Source organism: Papaver somniferum, chromosome 7 (assembly GCF_003573695.1).
Source record: "Papaver somniferum cultivar HN1 chromosome 7, ASM357369v1, whole genome shotgun sequence".
NCBI lineage: Eukaryota > Viridiplantae > Streptophyta > Magnoliopsida > Ranunculales > Papaveraceae > Papaver > Papaver somniferum.
This window is the reverse complement of record NC_039364.1, coordinates 213,963,109-213,972,708: the sequence shown is the minus strand read 5'-3', so window position 1 is coordinate 213,972,708 and position 9,600 is coordinate 213,963,109. Positions and strand designations below refer to the sequence as shown.

General features: G+C 35.0%; 1 long non-coding RNA gene across 2 annotated transcripts; it reads right to left on the bottom strand.

Moving 5' to 3' along the window:
- Window positions 1–657: 657 nt before the first annotated feature.
- On the bottom strand, window positions 658–4,298 carry LOC113293339. Of its 2 annotated transcripts, none has more exons than XR_003332239.1 (5): window positions 3,940–4,298; window positions 3,027–3,439; window positions 1,921–2,250; window positions 1,393–1,515; window positions 658–778 (listed from the first exon to the last, which is right to left on the bottom strand). It is a non-coding gene; the product is annotated as an uncharacterized LOC113293339 (long non-coding RNA). The 2 variants fall into 2 exon arrangements; XR_003332237.1 differs by having other exon boundaries at window positions 1,921–2,135.
- Between the last annotated feature and the right edge of the window lie 5,302 nt (window positions 4,299–9,600).

Sequence of the window (9,600 nt, the reverse complement as noted above, 5' to 3'; positions counted from 1 at the left end):
GTTACACACGCATCTGTCTAGTGTAATTGAGAGTTACATATGCATCTATCTAGTGTAATTGAGAGTTACACATGCGTCTGATTTGTGCTTTTATGAAGTTTAAATCTTTTCCTTTCCTTCTTGTCTTCCTCCCTCCAAAATGCTTGCATATATGCAACGAAATAAACATCCATGGATTAGGTTGGATGAACAAAAAGCAAAAAAAGAAAAAAAAATATTAGAACGAATTGTAAGGCAAAATTATAGAACAAAGATCACAGAAAATACACATGATAACCTATCTTAGCATGTGTAACTGGGAGTTACACATGCATCCGTCATGCGTAATCATCAGTTACACATCCATATCGATGTGTATGCAGAAGTTACACATCCTCATGAGATCGGTTTCTTCACAACACAATAAAGAAACTTGAAAGCAAGTGAATGTATCTTGAGTCAGACCCTCATTCTGCATCCAGGTATGAGTAACAAGCTATAATATACGCAGAAAATGACAGAATAGGGTCAATGCATAAACAAACCATTATGTTGTCCATACACTACTTTCACTATGGACTTGTTATGGACTTAAACTGGTTAACATATCTCCACTAGTTAGTCCTACATTTACTTAAAAAAACCATTTCCACTACTTACCTATAGACAGAGATATATAGGGGCATCTGGATTTGCTCGCAGTAGCATTAACTTATCACCTCGATCATCATTGACAACAAGCCGCTCATTTTTATTGTTTCAGGAACAATTGCTCTAAATTCTCAATCACTAACTGAACCTGAATCATTCAAAGCACAAGTAACTACTTAGGTTTAATCATACACAATACTACTACTTGTGAAAGACCTACTAATTTGGTAACCAATTGTGTAAATACTATATGTAAGTAAAATATATGTAACCTGAAGTTACACATTCAATCGGCATGTGTAACTAGAAATTACACATCAAATTAGCTTGTGTAACTAAAGTTACACATCTAATTAGCATGTGTATCTATAAGTTTCACATACTTTTGCATACCAATAAATACAAAAGGAAAATCAAACACAATCAGCTAAAATTCCCAATAAAAATTTAATAGATGTATTATGTTACAAATGAGTCTCACAAGGTAGTAAATTCAGTGATTGTTAGAACAATCAATCTTAACTAATTAAACTACCAAATTGCACGCCATAATACTTTTAGTACTGCAATCAAGTAATCTAAAGAACATTGTCAGCTGTATTTTAATCTGATTTATTGACATAGCGCATCCTACTGAGAAATGATGACAGAGTTAATCCATAAGTACAGGAAAAGCTAAGGGTTCAGTGCAGGCTGGAAGCCAAATAAACACTATGAATACTGAAAAGAAAAAAAAACTGTAAATTATTATGTATAACGTACCATATCCAGAGTGAAAACCCCTCAATCTGGCTTTTGTCATTCTCCGTGCATGATATGGAGAGTGAATGTGGTTTGGTTTGCAGCTGATGAATCCATCTTTAACCAACTTCCTAATGTGTTTCCCTGCACAAGACAACACAAAACCAATAAACTCAACAAAAAATAAGCATAACGTAGATACAAACCAGTAGATCCGCATAGCATGTGCAACTAGCAGTTACACATTCGGTTAGCATGTGTAACTATAAGATACACATTCAATTAGCATGTGTAACTTGCAGATACACATGCATCTGAATTGTGTAACTAGGAGTTACACATGCATCATACTTATATATGTCAACATAAAATCAACAAATTCATACGATACATTAAGTGGTAAAGTAACTGAGTCCATAAGACCCTACATAATATACCAAAAAAAGTAATGTTCAGCTATTATCCATGTAGCAAAGCTTGCAATTCATTCTATGCGGCTATGCCTCGTTTATAATAATGAACCTATATATCTTGGGGAAAAATGGTTACCATCAAAAAGTTCAGGTACTTGGGCAGAAGATCATCGAATCCATCTGAGATGAAGACACGTCTGACGTATAACTTCAAGTTGGACTTGTTAGCATTGTAGTAACTCCCATACAGATCATGAGGAGCCTTTGGAGGAACAAAAAGAACAGCCTTGAACTCAACATCACCTTCATCACTAACTTGACTTGTTCCAATCAGACCAAACACCAAAAATCCTTCCAAATGAGCTATAATTCATGTCTCATGCTTAGGTATATGAACAAGCAAAGTATGAAATTTTTCTTCTGAGCCAGCTGACTCAAATCCAGAAATGAAAACAAACAAAGAATCCTGCCAAATGAGCTAATCAGTATTAAGAACAAGTAAGGTATGATCTCCTGAGAACAACAATTATTCCTTCTGATACAAGAAGGAACACATGATTTGACGTGTAAATAACACACAACCCAAGCTCAGCAAGACCATAGACAAAGCAAAACAACTAAGCATTTTTAAGGTTTAACGTCAAACTCTATATAAGAAGTTGCGTAGAGGAAGATAGAGATGAAGTATTGTACTGTCACTACGAGTTACACATGCATATTAGATGTGTAACGGCTAGTTACACATGCTAATATTCATGTGTAACTAATGTTTACATATGCCATATGCATATGTAACTACTGATTACACATGCATTTTGTACTCAAACAAGAAAACACCCCAATAAAAAACTAAAATGCCCTCCTCATTTAATAAACTGAAACAATGAAATCATTAAGATGGACCATATTTTCAGTTCCAAAGAGAACAACATACTTTTTTTTAATCTGATTCACTACATGTCTAATAGCCATTCTAAATTTTGCGTAATGTGACTGTCTGACTGAGAGGAGGTAAACATTTACTTACTATCCAATGCGCACTCTTTCAGTTACACATATCAGTTTCCTAAACCAAAAAGATCTGTCAGACTATAATTAGTAGTAATATCTTACAAAACATGAACAAATCGAGAGGCTACTCTAAGATATGAATGTATTAAGTTCATATATTGTTAACAGACATCAACCTAAGCCTTATTATCTCAAATTAGAAATTAAAATCAATCCTAATAACTAACTTACCTGATTTCAATCCCTATTTTTTCACTTTACCTAGCCTGCAGATCCTCTACATACCAAATATTCACTGCAAGCAACACAAACAAGTTATTATATACAAATTGACATTGAAAACACCGCCATCAGCACCAATATTGGCTCCAAATCCTCATCTATAACCTGCACTTCCTCCACCACAACCTCCTAGAATCACAAACTTAATGGAACAGTTGAAACACTCTGTAATTCCACCACCACTGCTGAACATGACACCTCCACTTACTTCTCCACCACTCAACAGGTCAAAAATCCCCCACTAAAACCTGCATCTGCGCCACCACCACCACCTCCTCATACTCAGCATGGCTAGAAGCCAACAAGTATCATTTCCAGTAAAGGTTTCTTCCAACATAATCAAACTATGGTAGAATATTAAACTGCCAGTAAAATTGAAAGCATAATTTCGATTAGATATATAGTTTGTGTCATGAAACTGCATCTGTTGTTATTGTTTAAACAATTGAAAATACATTTCGTAAAATTATCTATCAAGAATAAAATGAAATTGAAAATTAAGAGTGGTTGAAATTAAAATTAAAACTATGGGTAATAGAGACGATGATTTGCTGATATCAAATCTCAAATCAGTTTATAGATCGGAGCTACAATTATATTTACGTCGATTTTGATGAAGAACAGATCTGAAATATTTGTTCAAAATTCTTCAAAAAAATTACATCAAAACAACCAGAGTGAGTAGATGTTGTAGATTAAAGATCCAAACTCTGATCAAGGATCAAACAACGAAATCGAGATTCGTTTTCATATTTTTTTCAAAACTTTTAAAATCAAACTTCAGAGATTTTGATTTCAACTCGAGATTGATAGATTAAAGCTCTTAATTAAATTAAAAAGGATATGGAAAGATTAAACTTACTTTTGTTCATTTTTGTAGATGTTTCTCTTCGATTGAATTGAATCGAGTTTCTTTATGCTCGGATTTAGGTTCGTATCATTTGGTTGATTCTTCTTCAGATCTTCTCATCACTGAAATCGCAAGAACACGAGTTGTTGGCGATGTTTAATTGTGTGAGAACTTGATTTCGAGAGATAATAATTGTTTCAGATCTGGAAATGAAGAGAAACCATTTCTGCAGGAGATAAACTCGTCTGGAAGAGAGAGAGACGAAATCTGAAAATGAAAAGAATCTTCTGATATTCCTCTTGTTTATATACAAAAGGGTAGTGTTGTCATTATTAAAATCTCTAATAATTAATTATGGGCCAGATCCGAAGAAAATTTGATATTTTGGGCCTAGTAATATCATTTTCTTAAAGCATGGAGTTGATAGTGGATGATCCATTTAGTGGGGCTTCTGTATATTGAACCCATATAGTAGGGTGATTCTAGTATTTTTCACATTAAGAAAATATAATACTACAATAATAGCTAATCATACCTTGCTATCGATCCAAACCAAAGCAGCAGCTGCAGCAAAATCAAATTTGATATCCTCCTCTACAATTAAGTGCAAAGGAAGAAAAAGAAGCCTCTTATACGAATTCTTTTGTTTCAGCGTGATATTTATAGTAATTCCAGGACCGTAAATAGGAAAGCTTGAAATATAAGCCAGTACGAACTTCACCAGCACCAATATGAAGTGTATCTCCGGCTACAAATAAGTTTAACTTAGCATTCACTTCAATCCAGCTACATCCAGGAAACTTTCTCAATCCATTTCTTTCATCAAATTTCGAACTCTGTTGGATGCATCCTAGTTCTTAGATGCTGCATATATATAAGAAAGAATCACATAGGATGAAGGATTATCAGGTTCCAACAAAACAAGCTTCTCAGCTGCTTCTGACCGTATTAAATCCCCCTGTAATTTACAAGCTCCGAGTAATGTAGCCCAAACTCCAATTCCAGGTTCAAATGGCAATTTCTCAATCAACTCTTCTGCTTCTCTGAGACGTCCATGGCGCCCAAATAGGTTAGTCATGCAGGAAGAATGATCATCTCTAGGTTTGATCCCAAAATTACTTAGCATAAGATTGTAATATTCACGAACTTAATACCATTCCTCCATGACTGCAGGCTGTGAGGAATCATACAAGTCCATAAAACTCTACTTCTCTGTTCTGGGAACTCCAAAAGGAGCTTATTTGCATCGTCATTACTTGATGATCGCAAGTACATACCCAAGATTGAGACACCCGAAAACTCATCATCAATTAAAACACCAGATTTTGAAAGTATCGCGGCGAACCTGCCTTCCCAGATCCAACCTTGATGATGCACTACATGCAGTTAATGCTGGTGAATGTGTCTGCTTTGTTGTTCTGAAATGGAAGCGTGCTTGGATCGTAGGCTGATACCAAGTTTAAACACGAGTTTAGGTAGAATATCTTCCACAGTCTTTGTGTGGAGATCTGAGTGTTATTTATACTTGAAGAATACTGCAATGCAGTTGCAATAGTTGTTACAGACTCTAACAATTTCAAGACTTCAACAAATTCAAAACTCTGACTCACAAGAGCGTAAACATAGCCTTAGGATTCTTCCTAGTTACTCGGTCTGCTGACTATCTCAATGAGACTTTGTTGTGGAGATAAGTCTGCTATCATTAACAGTATCCTGCAATTAGCATATTTCTAGAGACAACAGGTAAGTTAACTCGAACTTAACCCGCAGTCATTTATGTCCAAGATACAGCATCAAGTTTACCAACTCTATCAAATACTTTTTGAGCATCAGCTAAGCAGTCACATTTAGCATGCATATCAATCAAAGAACCCCACTGAAGGAATTTAACCCATATCTGATCGAATCGCAGTGAAAAAACCTTACCTAAACCCACATTACTCAAGCAGAAACAACCAAAGCAAATGTGAGCTGCTCTGATACAGTGTAAGAATTACGCATCAATCTAAACGCCGTGACAACCTCTTCTGGATATCCCGGTGTTGAATGCATACACACATGATTGAAATCCAAGCAACGGTATCTCTTGTATCAAGCCGGTTGAAGGCCTCTTTTGCGAAATCAATCTCGCCAATTTACCAACTGATCAACAATTAAATTTCCAAGTTTTCCTTGTAATCAACAATTATCTCTTGTATGCTACCACTGAACTGGTCCAAGTTAGATGCTACATGCGTACTGTTCATTCAATACTATTCATTTTGATTTAAGGAATTTTATTGGTATATATTTGTAAGAAATGAAATATCTTTCCACAACCAAACTAATTAGGGCCATGAACTGTTCCATATTTGATTAGTTTTCATCGCGTTTTAGTATTAATAATTCAGTTGTTTTTTAAGTTGACTCAATAAAATTTAAAATTTAAATTTGATTATGGCTCTTTTTTCCTAATATAAACGTTGTAAATTAGCAATAATTAAATTGCAACAAATGTTGTCTAATTTACAATAATAAAATTCGTGTTGTAGAGCTTGTAGCCCATGATATGCGGCCAAATATAGTATCTAGAATTCTCTTACTACTTGTATATAAAACATACTAAGTTATGTAATACGGTGGCTGTTGTTATCAATAAGAATTCTCTTGCCATTTCTCATACTCTTCATCTTCTCCTAAATTCCCCTTGAACAAGTTATCAGCCACGATCTCTAACCTTGTTTCAAAAGAAAGACTTTTTTTTTCTAATCGGTTATCACCGAATCAACTAATACTTTTTTGGAAAAGCTTCATCATTATAGTTTGATTTTGACACCTTTATTTATCCATTTATCCAATCATCCGTCCGTATAAAAGTCTAAAAGGTACATCTAAACTTCTCTCTAATTTTATCCGATTATCCGTCCGTGTAAAAGCTTAACAGGTACATCTAAACTTCTCTCTGATTTTGTTTTAATGGTTTAGAACGTGTGATTTGCTTGAAGAAAAGTTACCTATTATAATATTTAACGTATCTATCATCTGTGCTTTGTTCTTATTTCGATGTATGTCTTGTATTTAATTATTATGTAATTATTTTACGTAAAACGGATTATTTGTCCAAATATTTTTAAATCACGGTTCAAATGGACGAGTAAAAAATAGTTTGGATGAAATGGTAAAAAAAAAATAGCATGGATGAAACTGTATTCATCCTAGCTTAAATTTAAAAAATAGTAAGAATGAAACTGGATACATCCTGTGTAAATTAAAAATAAGAAAAAATATTTGAAAATGGGCACAATGAAACTGGTTACATCCTGCCTATTTTTACATTTTTGTCCATTTAAACAGTATCAAAATCTAACTGTCCATTTCATCAAGGAATTCTTGATTTTGGTCTTTTTAACCAATTTTGTATTATTTTATTAATTTGTAATCATTGCTTCTTGTATTTTTGTCTGCCATATTTGATTTGATCATTATAATAAAGCTTATTTGATTGATTTTGTCTGCCACATTTGATTATTTTATAGTAAAACATCAATCCGTTAATTCGTTCACATAAATCCTTTTATGGGCAAGCTTTTTCCTCTTAAAAAAAAAATCATGATGATTGTGATTGTGACTAGGGCTGCACAACGGGTAGGATGGGTAGGATATGACTTACACCCGCCACCCTACCCGTTTACCGGTGGTTAAGAAAATCTTTACCCGCCACTTTACCCGCCAAATAATGGATAGTGTAGGATACGGTTAAAAATCTGGCGGATTGGGTAGGGTTGGCGGATAGGAGTAGTGTATGTGCACTTCTAGGTAGGGTGGATAGGATATGGACTATACCCGTCACCCTACCCGTTTACTGGCGGTTAAGAAAATCTTTTACCCGCCACCCTACCCGCCAAATAGTAAATAGGATAGAGTACGGTTAAAAAACTGGCAGGTAGGGTAGGATTGGCGGGTATGGGTAGGATATGTGCACCCCTAATTGTGACGCAAGAGGTCTGTATCATTTAGAACATGATGCCCGTTTTTTTTGTTAAACGTTTTTTTCTTGTACTGTGCATCCTTAATAATCATTAATTATCCTCTCTTCATATTTTAATTAAGAAAAAAAAATCCATGTACGTTACTAACCCTGTGTCCAATTCTTTTTCTACAACATCCTCTTAAATAATTAAAACATGTACCGTATTTATTTCATGCTGCATCACAAGCATATGGTGTGCATTTACAAGTAGTAGGATGTCTGTTTTGTCTTCTGTGTAGAGTTTAAGAAAAAAAAAAAGGAAAAAGTCAAGTACGTTTAATTTGGATTGGATATAGGGCTGTCAACGAGCACTTAACGAAATGGACATTGGCTCTGCTGCTGCCGTTGCCATTAAAATAAGCGGATATCCGTTATCCGTTAAGTTCCGACAGAAATATGAAATTCAATTCCACTATCGTTATGTTGGACTTAACGGGATATCGGATAATTTTCCGTTACCATCCGTTAATTTTCCAAAGGCAAAAGTCAACCAGCAAACAAACCCTAACTCTGATATTCGGCTCGACTACGATTAATCCCAAACAAGGACGAGAGGTGCAAATTCAAATCATGATAAAATTTGGTGGAAAGTGGATCAAATAAGATAATTGTCGGAATGCTTCTTTAACACAACAATCATTAATTTATGGAGATTCATACGACCGCCATTAACTAACATCAAATCTGAGTAAAAATTCTTCACTGACTGTTATAATTTCATCCATCAAAAACACTCGTTACCTTAATCCAATAACACATGCTGTTGATGTGGCTGATTTTAGAAGAGACGCTTGAATTCAAACAGTTAAGAGATAAAGAGGAGTTTAATAATAGGTGCTTTTGTTAACCACTTCCATTACCATTAAACTCCATTCATTGGTATCCATTCATGGAGTCTACATATCAGATTGATAAGCAACTGCTCAAACACATTTGAAACGATGCTCAGATCCCCTTTTTCTAACGAAGCACCACCAGTCTTCTTAAGATATGTATTTGGATAAAGGTATAACGGAACATTGACTTTTATGCTATCGGATATCGGAACTTAACCTAACAGAAATACACAATTCCACTACCGTTAGTTAAGAGGAGATTATCCGTTAGCTTATCGGTATCGGATATCCGTTTACCGCTATGTCGGATGGCAGCAGTAACAGATTACGGATTATCGGTATCGGATGTCGGAAAATCGGTATCCATTGACAGTCCTAATTGGATATGCCATGACGATCTCTTTTGTACGTGGTTATCGTATATATACTTGGTAAATAATATTTTTTTTTAATCTATTTGTGATATGTATACGTCGCGATTTCCGCCGCATGTCGTGTTTATAACCTGTGATTCGGCGGAGTATCTCTTTGTTGGATGGTGGTTGTTCGCGGTGAAAGAAAAATTTGTTCCCACGTGAGACCGGTTCAACCTGTTCCAGCCCCGTGCCCTGTTCTGATCCGGTTTTCGGCCGTGCGTGATCAAGTATGTGTTGGTTTCGGCTATGCACTGTGGGAACCAATTTCAGAGGTATGTAACTATAAATAGTGTGAGTATTTATACTGAATATCTATTGGGCTTATTTATTTGTTTTTAAAACATGGAAAAATTAGGCGCAGGCCCAAAAAAAATAATATTTTCATTGTTAGGCCCACAGTTAATTTTAGGTA